At 37.9% G+C, this 15109-nt stretch overlaps 1 pseudogene; it reads left to right on the plus strand.

Annotated features, from left to right (window-relative positions):
• Positions 1-1981: 1981 nt before the first annotated feature.
• Positions 1982-13444, plus strand: LOC103111071 (purine nucleoside phosphorylase-like; annotated as a pseudogene).
• Positions 13445-15109: the final 1665 nt, after the last annotated feature.

Here is a 15109-nt window from a genome sequence, read left to right on the forward strand (position 1 = left end):
GGGGAGTCGCTTCACAGGCGGTGAAGCAGGTCTTCAGGTGTCTTTCTTTCTCTCTCCCTCTCTGTCTTCCCCTCCTCTCTCCATTTCTCTCTATCCTATCCAAAAATAACTACATTAACAACAATAATAACTATAACAACAATAATAACTATAACAACAATAAAAACAACAAGGGCAACAAAAAGGAAATAAATAAGTATTTAAAAAATGTTTAGAATATACCTACCATAGACTTCCTAGCTTTTTCCAAAGTGGAGACCCCAAATATCATCTGTTACCTTTAGGTTCCTGATTAAACAATTTGTTCCAAGTTGCAGGTGCTATCATGGCACCAGCCTGAATTCCCTGGGCAGATAAACTCACCTATGTGTCCTGGAACCCCACCTCTCCAGAGCCCTGCTTCAGTAGGGAAAGACAGAAACAGGATGGGAGTATGTATTGACCTGCCAATGTCCATATCCACCAAAGAAGCAATTACAGAAGCCAGACCTTCCACCTTCTGCACCCCATAATGATCCTGGGTCCATACTCCCAAAGGGATAAAGAATAGGATAACCTCCAATGGAGGGGATGGGATGTAGAATTCTGGTGGTGGGAATTATGAAGAATTGTACCCCTCTTATCCAATAGGATTGTTGATCATAAGTTAACCAAGAATTTAAAAAAAAACATACAATGTGCATTTAACCAGGTAAGCCATCACCTAGCCCCCCCTTATTTGGTTTTTATATAGTTCTATTCCTACTTATCATCCTCAAGGACAGCAGAGTTACTTATTCTGATAAATGTTCAGCAAACCTTTAACTTGTTTATGAATGTGTGTTCTTGTGTGTTCATATCCTTTATCTCACCTAAGAATACACCACTGGAGCCAGGAGGTGGCATACCTCCAAGTACACTTGCTACAATGCAAAGGAACCCAGATCAAGCTTCGACTCAGTCTCCATCAGCAAGGGAAACACTTGGCAATTGGTGAAGCAGGGCTGCAGGTGTCTGTCTATCTGTGTCTCTTTATCTCCCCCTTTCTTCTCAATTTCTCTCTCTACGTAATAAATACATAATTTTAATTTTTTAAAGTATTTTTATTTATTATTGAATAGAGATATAGGGAACTTGAGAGGGGAGGGGAAAATAGGGAGAGAGACAGAGAGACACCTGCAGCCCTGCTTCACCACTCATAAAGTTTTCCCCTGCAGGTGGGGGCCAGGAGCTTGAACCTGGGTCCTTGCACACTGTACTGTGAGTACTTAACCAGGTGCTCCACAGCCTGGCCCCAATAAATTATTTTAAAAAGAAACATATAAAAAGGAGTAAACTGTATAGACAGATTTATAAGTGCCTCTTGACTTTGGGGACTTAACACGTTGAGTAATAATAATGATCTATTGTTTTTAGCAAGTATTAGAACTAACATTTTTCACCACCAGGCAGTGGTCCAACTAATTAAGCAAGCACACACTACCAAGATTCAAGCCCTGACCACCACCTGTTTATAAGGGAGCTTCATGAAAGATGGAGTAGTGCTATAGTTATCTTTCTTTCTCTGTCCCTCTCTATCTCCCCTTTTCTCTCAATTTCTCTCTTATTTGATTCCTTTGAATCTACTAACTCTCCGGATTCTCTTTACTTTGTTTTCTCTACTATACCTCCTTTAAATAAAAGAAGAAACACTAGATCTCTGATTTTCATTTATTTACAAAATTAAGAAGTTAATCACTCCTAAAATTTCACATACAGAATTTATAGCAAAACATATATTGTAGACTGGATACAGAGTTAAAATTAAGCCACTATTTTGAAAAGCAGAGAAAGACACACACACACACACACAGAGAAAGAGAATCTGAAAATTGGATCATTAAACTTGAGCTTTTGCCAAATCAAGAGTCTCAGGAATTTGAAATGCCCTCTGCCTGACTCTGTCAACAGCTTATATTGATACAAGCATCAATCAATCAATCAATCAATCTCCCTGTCAAATATGGTACTTGGTCTTGTAGACCAGCTTGTACTTGACCTGAAGTGGTCAGTGGAGCATGGCACTGTAAATGGAGAACAGAGAGACTAGCTGTTTACTCAAAACCTGAAGTAAAGGCTGTGTTTGGAAAATACAAGATGGAAAAAATATATATTGCCATGGTAACAAATTACTTTTATACTTACATGAGGCAAAAATAGATCTCTCTCATTCTCACCCTTCTTTGAGAAGCACATATTTTAAAGTGCATAGAAGATTAAAGGTGAGGTGCAGAAACAGCTGCATGAATATATTTTCATTTTTTCTTCATTTGGTTTATATGAATGTCAGTATAAATCTAAAAGGCAGAAATAATTTTGAGCTGGAAGTATCTCAGTTCTAGAGAGCAGGAACAGCTTAGGAGAGAAATGTATAATTCAGTCAAAAAACCTATTTTGACTGTAATATAATGATGGCAGAATTGAACTTATCAAAACAAAATGTTCCTGGCATCAGTCACCAAAGAAAGTAACATTTCTTCATGATGTTGCTTCTATTTTTTTCCATTCAATTTGAAAAGCTCAGAAATGTTTTATTCCTCTCTTTGACTAACAAAGAAAAATGCTTCTGTTTAACTTACACAAAAGGTAAATTATATTGTGGGTCATCCTTGGCTCTTTCTTTAAAGTTCCCAGAGTTGTGACTCGTTGTTGAAAGTGGAACACTTACTGGTCTGGGGACTGGGGGTTGGGGGCTGGGGAGAAGTAAATGATGGCTGATGTGATTCACTTCTCCAGGAATTTTTCTGAGTAGAGTTTTACTAAGTCCTGAACATTTGTCTTCCAGGTCAGAGTTCTGGAGACGTGTCTCAGAAGAGTAGGTAGTGAGACCTGAAATTTAAGTCATAAAAACCAGATGTTTGAGCCTGATAGATTTATTGCCATCTGCTTTATTTCTGAGATGATTACTGTTAACACTTAGTTTCTTACTGAGAGCTAAGAAAAATCGTTTGTAAGATTTATTCCCAAAGCAAGCAAATTATTTGATAGACCAAATGAAATTGCTATTTTACATTGATAAAAAAGGAGCTCAAAGTTTTGCAATTTTATACAATATAATCTATCAGATGTTTAATCTATCCTATAGAGTCAAAGCTCTTCTTCCCAGATCCCTGTAGCTACTGATAATTATCTTCAAATTCATCATAACCTCTTTTTCACAGGTAAGAGGTGAAATACTTTCATATTTAGTGACAAGCCCAAACCCAACTCCTCAACACCCACAACCTGGCAAACACAGCAAGTATGTTCCTCTAGTTCAGCAATTGGCTCTGCCACAGACCTAAAAAGAAATCAGATTCTTCAGTATATCTTTCTTACATCTAAGCACTTAGTGACTGTGTTTCGTCCACTGCAATCTTCCTTTCTCAAACCCAGTGATACTGAATGCTCACTTCTTTAGTTCAAGATCTCAGGACAATCACCTCTGCGCCATAGTCATATGAAGAGACTCTTTGCATCTTCTCATTCAAGTTCAAATCAAAAACTCTCTCTATTTGTCAAAATCTGCAGAGTTCCCCAATGTCTAGGGTGAAACTCCAGCTCTCAAAAGTGTAGCCATCTTGGACTAGCATGTACTTGTCTGCTTGTTTTCATCTGCTTATTCTAGCTTCCATTCTTATGACAGCTCACCACACCACAGCTCCAGTTTGCCCAGCTTGAAATCCCTCATCATCTTTCTTTTTTTCACATTATTTAGGGTTAATGGTTTATAGAAACTGTCCACATGGGTACAGTGTCTCATCTCCCCATGATAGGTAACTGCAAGACATTTTAGCCCCAACTTAGGTCCTTTTCCATCATCATGCAACAACACCCCAAGGTCCTTGTCGCCTACTTCCATTCCCTCAAAATCCCCAGAGCTTGTTTTTGGGTTTTTGTTTTTATCCAATACACCCTACCCCATCCAAGTTTTGCTTTGTGTTTTCCCTTTCTGTCCTTGTTTCTTAAGATCCACCCTATGAGTGAGATCAACTGGTATTTTTCCATCTCTTTTGTATTATTTCACACAACATAATGCATTCCAGTTCCATCCATGATGGAGCAAAGGAAATCTTTATCATTGCTAACCACCACTGAGTAGTAAATATATATATATATTCCACAGCTTTCCTAGCTACTCATATATCACTGGACAGCTGATTATCACAGAAATGCAAATAGAAACAACAGTGAGCTATGACTTTACAGCTGTGAGAATGCTATACATTAGGAAGGTCAGAGGAGGCTGGGTGGTGTGCACATGATAGAGCACATATGTTACTACACACAAGGACCCAGGGTTCAAAGGCCCGGTCTCCACTTGCAGTGGAGCTGCTTCACAAGTGGTGAAGCAGTGTTACAGATGTCTCTCTTTTTCTACCCTCTCAACCTCTTTCTTCCCTTTTAATTTCTCTGTCTTTATTAAAATAAAGAAAGAAAAAGAAAGGACAGGAAGAAGTGTTGACAAGGATGTGGGGGGGTGGGGAAGGAACTCTTCTACACTGCCAATGGTCTGGAGAGTTCTCAGAACATTAGGAATGGATTTACCCTATAATCTGGCAATTCCTCTCCTGGGGGTTTATAAAAAGGAAACAAAAACAACTATCCAAAGGTAGCTATTTATACCTACATTTATAACAGCACAATTCATAATAGACTAAATTTGGAAGCAACCTCAATGATCATTTAAGGCAAAATTCAGAAACAAAGGAAAAATCTTTAACTGCCTTATCAGATATATGATATATAATTATTTTCTGCCATTCAATAGAAGGTTATTATTTTACTCATAGTTTCTTATACTAAGAGATGCTTTTTTTCTTGAGTTGACATTGGTTTACAATATTATAAGATTTTATATAGTCTCATACTTATATATGTCTACACAATTTACCACACCAACTCCCAGAGTCTCAGTTCCACTATACCAGAGCCCCCTCTATTCCCCTACTTTCCCTCTCCTTTCCTTCTAATTACCATATTTCCACTGGTAGAGTCCAATGGTTATGACTATTATCTTCTGTAATTTAATTTTTCTAATTATTTAAATTCCATATATAAATGCAACCATCAGGGAATTGACTTTCAAAAATTTTATATTTCTGCCTTTGCTTCTATTGTTATAAGAATCAAGTGCCCAGGATATCACTGAAGCTGGTAGCATGGGATGATTTGCCAATATTTTCTTCTAAGTATGTTATTGTCTCATGTTTTACATTTAAATCTTTAATCCATTTTAAATTATTATCTGTGTATGGCGTTAGGCAGTAGTATAGTTTCAATCTTTCACATATGGCTTCCCAGTTCCTAATATCATTTATTTAATTGTCATATGGTTTATAAAGGAATAATAGGTCTATATGTGTCATCCTGTAAACAAATATTTTTTAAGTGATTGTGCCTGAAAGAGAGAACAGAGGAGGAGGCCAGGTGGTGGTACACCTGGTTGAGCACACGTTACCATGTACAGGGACCTGGGTTCAATCCCCCACCTCCCTCCTGCAGGAAGGAAGCGTCATGAATGGTGAAGGAAGTCTTCAGGTGTCCCTCTTGCTTTCTTCCCTCTCTATCTTCCCTAGTTCTCCTAGTTTCTCTCTGTGCTATCAAATGCAATAGGAAGGAAAAAAAAGAAAAGTTGGGAAGAAAAAAGGAAAAAATGGTCACCAGGAGTGGTGGATCCATAGTACTGGTACTTAGCCCCAGTGATAACCCTGGTGACAATGAAATAAAATTGAGAGAGAGAGAGAGAGAGAGAGAAAGAGAGAGAGAGAGCGCCCAAGACCAGAGGTCAATTGTGACATTCATGAGAGGAATTCAATAATTATATCATGGAGATAGAAAGGAGCAATTCTCAGATACACAGATCAAAATTCATACCTTAAGAAAGAAGGAAATCTTACAATATGGTACAACATGGATGAGCCTGACGAACATTGCGCTAAGTGAAATAATGCAGTCACAGGACAAGTACAGAATGATTCCACTGATATCGGAGATACCTACAATAGTCAATAAACACAGAGATAGAATGACATTACCAAGAACTAAAAAAAAAAAAAAAAAAAATTCGTCCCTGGGCTCAAGTGACTCAGTGGAAAAACACATGCTTGAAACCCTGAGTTTAACCCTCTATACCATAAGAAAACACCCAAGATAGAAAATAGTAGAGCATCATGGATAGTGAAGATATGCTTTGTGTCCTTCCTTTCTCTCTCTTTTCTTTAATAACAAATAACACTGGGCCAATGAGATAGCAAGCAGTATCATACATGCATGAGCTCCTGCATTCAATTGCTAGCACCACATAAGAAAAAATACTTTCTGATTTTCAAACAAAACTGTAATCCCAGAAAATCATAGAGTTCAACTCATGGTACTCAAGAGTGCTTAAAGGAGTAAAGCATTATAAAAGAAAGCAATGAATGAAAACAAGAAATGGAAAAGAAGAAGCAATGTATTAAGTGAGGATACTGTGGAACTAAAACTATTGTTTATACCTGATCACCTGGTAAATCATATGAAAGCCTAAAATATTATGCATATTAGAACTAGTAGGGCACTTGGGAGCTTTTAGGGCCCCTACTTTATTTTTTGGCAAGTTAAGTATTACCAATCTCTTTATAGATATGCTGAGAATCCTAGAGTGATTCACTTGTGCTTTTTCCTATATTTCACCTTTTTCCAGAGAAAGTAAAATGCTTTCATACTTACTATATTTCACAACGCTTTAATTTTTAGGCAAACATTGATTCTGGACTTTGAGAATTTTAAAGGAAAATAGCCATATATGACAAGGGTCATAAATAGATGACCAGGGATAACAACTATAGGCTACATTACAGACTAATGCACGTTACAGAAAAGCAGCTTTCAGTGCTCTGAAAGAACCAACCCAAACCTCTCTTAAGTAATAAGTTGAATCTTGGGAGTCAGAAGGTAGCCCAGAAGGTTAAGCACATGTGACACAAAGCACAAGAGACCAGCATAAGGATCCCTGTTCCAGCACCCGGCTCCCCACCAGCAGGGGAATCCTTTCACAAGTGTGAAGCAGGTCTGCAGGTGTCTATCTTTCTCTCCCCCTTTCTGTCTTCCCCTCCTCTCTCCATTTCTTTCTGTCCTATCTAACAATGACGACAATAATAACTACAACAATAAAACAACAGGGGCAACAAAATGTAATAAATAAATATTTAAAAAATAAGTTGATTCATATAGAAAACAGTATTACTGTAGGGCACCAAAGTAAAAATCCTGGGTTGAGGGTGAGAGTAGATGTTCAGTTTCATGGGGGGGGGGGGGAATGGGATGGGACACAGTCTTTTGGTGGTGGGAATGGTGTTTATGTACACTCCTATCAATTCACAGTCAGATAAGTCACTATTTAATTAATATGAGAGGGGAAAATGTTATTGAATGTCTCAAACTTTTTAAATCACAGATGGAGTCTTTTTAATACATAGGCTGAGTCTTTGATATGTTGACTCTCTCAAAAGCTTAGACCAGGGGGAACAGAAGCAACCAGTGGCACAGCTATATACAAATAATGTCAAAGGACATAAATTATGGTGATGTTGTGTATGATACAGCAAATCTAAGAAAGGGATATTTCAAAATTAGCCCAATTACTAAATAATGTGATTATAGCAATAACTAACTATTGTCTTCTTAAACCCTAAGACAGCAGGAACCTCCCACTTCCTCTATAGAGTCTATATTTCCCCCAATCCTGGAACCTCTAGGGTGGAGCTCACTTTCCTTCATGCTTCTCTCAATTCATACCAAATGATATTGGATCTGCTGATACCACCTCAGCATGCTTCACTTCAGACTGTGTCCAGAGACTTCAGGCATGGAATGTCAGCCCTTTACCCTCATTACTATGGTGAGACCTTTCCTTTCAAAGGATTCTCTAATTCCATTCCAGGAGGTTCACTTCCTAACAAAGTCCCAAAACCTAGATATAGACTACGTCCTATGAGATAGAGCATATGTTCACATGTATCCATAAATTAGGGCAAAATATATACCAGAAAGCAAAAATACACAATAGTCTGTAGTGAGTCAGTATCAAGTTCATAATGAAATAGTGTCTACTTAGACTTAGATACCCTCCTCACCTACTTCCTATTACAGTTCTTTCACTCACTCCAAAGATATCCTTATCAAAGCAAGGACTACAAAAGCTGAATAAGGGCAAGAGACTGGTATATTTTAATGATGACTCTTTAGTCACTATCAGGCCACCCCATCATCTGGGTCCATAAGCAGGGGGCCCTGAGATTCCCAAACAGACATGATGGGCTTAGACCTGGGATAAATCCCTCTCTCCATTGTTACCAGTCATCTCTATAAGGAACAACACAATAGACCCCTTTGTGGGCCCCCATAGGACCTTGCCCTCAACTTGGATCAACAATGGTAGAGAATGTTCCATCCTCTGAAGGGAGGACGGACAACATACTCTATACTACACCTGAGGAAGATGGGTCCTGAGATTGGGGCAGCTTGCAACGTTCCTCCTGATGGCCACAGAATGTGAGCTCAGATCTATAGGGATGCAGAGGTCACATAGGCTCCTAAGCCCCAGATCACATCAAATCAATGGGGTATACAGTCAACAATATTTATACACATTTCCCATATTTGGGAGCTACTTTCTTCCCTGATCCAGGCCCTATAGAATATAACTAAAATATGCCTACTAGCTATCTACAAAACAGAGAGCACCCCCACAACTCTTCACCTGCACTATTCCAGCCTTTAGGTCCATAATTGTTCAACAATTTGTTTGGATTTTTATGTTAACTCTCTATTCAACCACCAGGTTCCAGATGCTAGCAGGATGCCAATCAGACTTCCCTGGACAGACAATCCTGTCAATGTGTCCTGGAGCTCTGCTTCCCCAGAGCTCTTCCCCAATAGGGAAAGAGAGAGACAGGGTAGGAGTATGGATCGACCAGTCAATGTCCATGTTCAGCAGGAAGCAATTACAGAAGCCAGACCTTCAACCTTCTGCAAACCACAAGGACCTTGGGTCCATACTCCCAGAGGGTTAAAGAATAGGAAAGCTATCAGGGGAGGGGATGGGATATAGAGTTCTGGTGGTGGGAACTGTGTGAAATTGTACCCCTCTTATCCTATCATTTAGTCAATGTTTCCTTTTTATAAATAAAAAATTTAAAAAACAGTATTATGATAAACAGTGATACTCATTACTATCAATGTATTTATCACATTCAATTTACAGAATTCATAGTTCTAACATATTAAATTTACAGGCTATATAATTATAAATACAAAATACATTCACTGCATTTTTTAAAGTCACTTAATAAGTTGTTTCAATAAACCCAAGCAATTCAAATTTGGGATTATGCCAGAAAATGGAAGATGAGCCTGCAACTAACGGCTGTCAGAATTTTTGCTTATTCAGCTTGGAGAAAGAAGTCTATAGTCATATAAATAAGTAGCCACAAATTGTACTCATTCTTTTAAAACAATTACCTTACACTATTGCAATTCACAATAGTTAAATAGAAGTGGCCAGAGCAGTTATATCCTGAGGATTCACAAAAATGAATTAACTTGGAATTCAGAGTTAAAACTTGCTACATAGCAATTAAAAAATGCATGCTGGCTTTGTCCTTGATTTAAATATATTAAAAATAAAATGTATAGTAAATTTATTTTATGTTTACGAAGTACATAATATTTCCTTTTTTTTCCTTTTATTAATTTATTTTTTATTTAAGAAAGGATAAATTAACAAAACCGTAGAGTAGGAGGGGTACAACTCCACACAATTCCCACCACCCAATCTCCCATCCCCTCCCTTGATAGCTTTCCCATTCTCTATCCCTCTGGGAGCATGGATCCAGGGTCGCTGCGGGTTGCAGAAGGTAGAAGGTCTGGCTTCTGTAACTGCTTCCCCGCTGAACATGGACGTTGACTGGTCGGTCCATACTCCCAGTCTGCCTCTCTCTTTCCCTAGAAGGGTGGGTCTCTGGGGAAGCGGAGTTCCAGGGCACATTGGTGGGGTCTTCAGTCCAGGGAAGCCTGGCCAGCATCCTGATGGCATCTGGAACCTGGTGGCTGAAAAGAGAGTTAACATACAAAGCCAAACAAATGGTTGAGCACTCATGGACCCAAAGCTTGGAATAGTGGAGAGGAAGTGTAAGGGGGGCACTCACTGCAAACTCTAGTGGAAGTACATAATATTTCCTAAGAAAATATCTTGATGTTGAAAGTCTAATAAACTTTGGGAAACAATAATTTTCAAAGTTGAAATATTTATATGAGCCTTCACATTTTCCAATAAACTTATTTTTAAATGATTTATAAATTTATATTCAAGTTGGAAAAGTATACAGAGAATCTTAACATATCCAACAATTTTTCTGTTATCATTATCTTAGTGTGGTTCATATGCTCAAAAGTAATGAACTAAAACTGATTAGCCAAAGTTCCTATTTGATTCAGATGTCCTCCCCCCCCCAATACCTTTTTCTAGGGTCTTATACACAACACTGTATTACATCTCATCACCATGTTTCCTTAGGTTCCTTTTGCTTCTGACAGCTTCTCAGACTTCCCTTCTTTAGTTATCGTGACAATCTCGAAGAATATTGGTCAGGAATTTTGCAGAATTTCCCTCAATTGAGATTTGTCTGGCATTTCCTTTTGATGCGAATTGGAATTGAGTTTTTAGATGGAAGATCTCAGAGGAAAGTACAGTTCTCAGATCACCATTTACAATCAGCATAGCTTATTACCGTGAATGGTAACCCTTTTCACCCAACTGTGGTATTTTTCTGTCAGATTTCTTCTCTACAAATTCACTTTTTCCCTCTTCTTTCTATATGTAAGGAGTGGAGAACTATGCTCCATTTCACTAAAGAAAGGGGATCTACATAAATTATTTAGAATTATTTTATATAAGATACTTTTCCATTTATTTTACTTCTGTATGCATCTATGGATATTCATTTATAAGTCATGGTATAGTACAATACTATCTTATTTATTATTTGCCTTAAAAGTTGCATTAGAATTGTCCTTTAGGAGCTCTTTGTTAGAGTTGTTCCTGTGTCCTTTGACATACATTTGCTTCTTTATTTGTAGCACTTGTTAATTTTCTTGCAACTGAAGTAATCTAAATTCATCTTGTATATTTCCTGTCACATTCCTAGAAGTAGCCATTCTCCTTTGTTGGATAATGACATTAGAAATCAAAATCTAGGTGCAAAATAGGTGCATCATTCGCAGCGTGTCACTGCTTCAAGGTTCTCTCAGCTGACAAAACAGGAACAAATATTTGTGATATATATACTCATTAATATATACACATACCTTTACTTCCTCCAATTGTCCTCTGTGTGTTTCATATATTTGTAATATAGTTTGACAGTTTTGCTGCATTTGATGTTACAACCTAGGACTCTAAGACCGCCTAGTGACCTTTTATAAACATGTATACATTAAAGTTACTACTTTACTGTATGTATCATGTTATAGGTTTTGACAAATGTATAGTATCTGTCATTGTAGTATAAGGAATATTTTCACTACCCTAGAAAGTATACTTTGTATTTCACATACTCAAACTCTCCCCACTGCAACTTCTGGAAACCACTGATCTTAATAGTTTTACATTTCCCAGGCTGTTACATGACTTGAGTCATATATAAAGTTTTTCAGACTAGCTTCTCTCTGAGCTATACTGTATTAAGATTAAGCCATGTTTTGTCATAGCTTGGAAGCTCAATCTTTTGTTTCACTGAATACCCTATAGTTTGTTTATTCACTCACTTTTGAAGGACATCTTGATTACTTCCAAATTATAGCAATTATTAAAAAGGTACTATTAACATTCATATGCAGGTTCTTAAGTTTTCAAAGCAGTTGAGTAAACACATAGGAGCATATTATTGCTGGATCACATGGTAGGACTATGTCAGTTTTGTAAGAAATTACCAAATGGTATCATTTTGTATTCCCACAAGCAATGAGATGACCTATAGTTACTTGCCATTTTTCAGTTTAGTCATTCCAATGATTGTAGAGTGACATATTATTGTTGTAATTTGCAATATCCTAATGACAAATAAAGTTGAACATTTTCCCCTGTTTATTTTCATCTTTACACATTCTTTAGTACATTTGTAAAACATTGTTTACTCTAGTACATGAAAAAGATTCTGTAAATAAAATGATAAATAGCATGTGGTAATGATTTAGATTTACTGAGTCAAAACGTGGCAATAAGTACAATTAGTATCACCAGAGTTCCAACTTTATCATGAATCTTGTAGACAGAGTCTGGTGTTGATGTGCATAAATTAGTTTTTGAAAATGTCTGTTAGGTCCAAAGAGAAATTGAAAGTTTCCTTTCCCATCCCAAAATGATGAAAATTGGATAAAATACAACAACAAAGTGCCAAACATAATAGCAAGAAAGAGAAATGTTCAGATGTTGAAAGGAAAACTTAAAAAGAACTCAAATCAATTGACATCATAGAAAGACCCCTCATATAAAGTGCAAGAATATAAGGAGAAGGGCCCAGGAAATTTGGCAAAGATTTGCATAAGAAGATTACCAAGAGATAGCAAAATGGCTTCCATCCCACACAAGCCACAGATCTCAAGTGGCTGTGATCTGTGGTTCTGGGTTAGGAGGGCTGGTTAATAAGTTAACCCAGGCCCAGAATTTTTACTACACTGTTGTGCCAGGTCATGCCGGTAGACTGGTGTTTGGGTTCCTGAGTGGCAGGGCCTGTGTGATAGACGATACAGGGCAGGTTCCACATATATGAAGGTTACCTTCTCTCAAAGGTGACATTTCTAGCAAGGTTTTTTTCTACCTTCTGGGTATGGACACTCTAGTGCAGGTATGGACACCAGTGCAGCTGGAGGACTTAACCCTAAGTTTGTGGTTGGAGATACATGCTGATCCGTGACCACACTAACCTCCCTGGTTTCTCTGCTCAAAACCCTCTCAGATGACCCAATGAAGAAATATTTGGAGCTTTGTCTCTTGTCATGCCTGATGCCTATGACTAGGACATAAAGCTTTTGGCTCAAAGAACCTAGAAACAAATGGAAGATCAACACTGAGAACTCCAAGAAGTCATCTATGTGACACTGGCAGGTCCCAATTTTGAGACTATGGTGGAGTGTCACCTCTTGAAGCAGCTGGGAGTGCAGAAGCTATTGGCATGAGTACAGTACCAGAAGTGATAGTGGCAAGGCACTGTGGACCTCGAGTCTTTGGGTGCTCTCTCATCACTAATAAGGCCATCATGGATTATGACTCCCTGGAGAAAGCCATCACAAGGAAGTGCTAGAAGCTGAGAAACAGGCTACACAGATGTTGAAAGACTTTATCTCCATTTTTATGGCAAACATTCCAGTGTCAAAGTGCCAGTTAGCCAGCCTGGGAGTGCTCTAGCATCTACCTATGAGATCCAGGTAACTGCTGCCTGATGCTGTTGGAAAGGAGTAGAAGAAGAGGCAGATCTCCTACCCCTCATCTCTCTTATTTCACCCACCAGACCCATGTGGTGACTAGTTCTCCTGAGAAACTGTCTTCTCAAAGGTTCATCTTTCTTCTTCCCCAAGAACTGGAACCCAAACTCTACACACATCTGTAGGTATGACTGAGCTGCAACTTGGCACAGTAGCCACTACTAGTTATGAATTGATTCTCTCACATTCCTGGGGGCTCAGTTCCACCTCCCTAAAGGAAGTGGAGACCACACAAGGGCCTTCCCAATACCTCACAAACTTTAATGTTATCCCATATTGAGAATAAAGAGAAAGATGAGTTGATTTCTTTAAACAAATACAACTCTAGGAGTTATAGTTGAAGCTAAATGTCTTTAAAAATTCTGAGTTATAGATATACATTTTAGACAGCTGGATATCAGAGCTCTCATGAAATTTAAAGTGAAAGCCTTGAGTCCAGAGTTAAATGACAAGTAGCAACTGGACTCTACATAAACATGAGACCCTACAGCAAACTGTCTCAAAGAAAACACAGGTTAGAATTTTTTTACAATGTAAAAACACTTACACTTGAGACTTTAAAATAATAAAAAATTTCAGCTTATAAATTAATAAAATTATTTACATCAAAGCTTAAAAATGCTCATATAATAGATGGTATGACTTCTAGTGCCTAAGACATTTATCATCCAATCCTTTACAGAAAATGTTTGCTGAGTCTTGTTATGGAACAATTGAAAATAATTATTTAAACATGAATATACTGCAAAAGCAATGATGATGGAGGTCATGGTGGCATAGCCATTTAAGCACACATATCTCCATGTGCAAGGACCCAGGTTCAAGCACCTACTATCCACCTGCAAGGGGGATGTTTCATGAGCAGTGAAGCAGGTCAGCAGTTGTCTGTCTTCCATCTCCCTAAATGGACCTACCTTAAGACCCTGAAATTCCTCTCCTGGGGATATATACTAAGGAACAAAATATACCGATCTAAAAGTTCATAGAAGCATAATTTGCAATAGCCAAAAGATGGAAGAAACCCAGGTGTCTAATAACAGATGAGTAGCTGAGTGAGTTATGATATATATACTCAGTGGAATACTACTCAGCTATTAAAAATGGTGATGTCACCATTTTCAGCCCATCTTGGATGGAGCTTGAAGAAATCATGTTAAGTGAAATAAGTCATAATCAAAAGGATGAACATAGGATGGTCTCACTCATAGAGAGAAGTTTAAAAACAAGATCAGAAGGTAAAAACACTAAGCATAACTTGGACTGGAGTTGGTGTATTGCACCAAAGTAAAAGACTCTGAGGTAGGGAGGAGGGGAGTGTTCAGGTCCTGGAACATGATGACAGAGGATGACCTAGTGGGGTTTGCATTGTTATGTGGAAATGTTAAGCATGTACAAACTATTGTATTTTACTGTCAACTGTAAATGATTAATCCTCCAATAAATAAATTTAAAAAATAATAATGTATTCACCTTCTTCACCTCATCTTTTCATCTTGGATGGGCCTTGAAGGAATCACGTTAAGTAAGATAAACCAGAAAGAAAAGGATGAATATGGGACGATACAACTCATAGACAGAAGTTGAATGA

This window comes from Erinaceus europaeus, chromosome 5 (genome assembly GCF_950295315.1).
Source record: "Erinaceus europaeus chromosome 5, mEriEur2.1, whole genome shotgun sequence".
NCBI classification, from domain to species: domain Eukaryota; kingdom Metazoa; phylum Chordata; class Mammalia; order Eulipotyphla; family Erinaceidae; genus Erinaceus; species Erinaceus europaeus.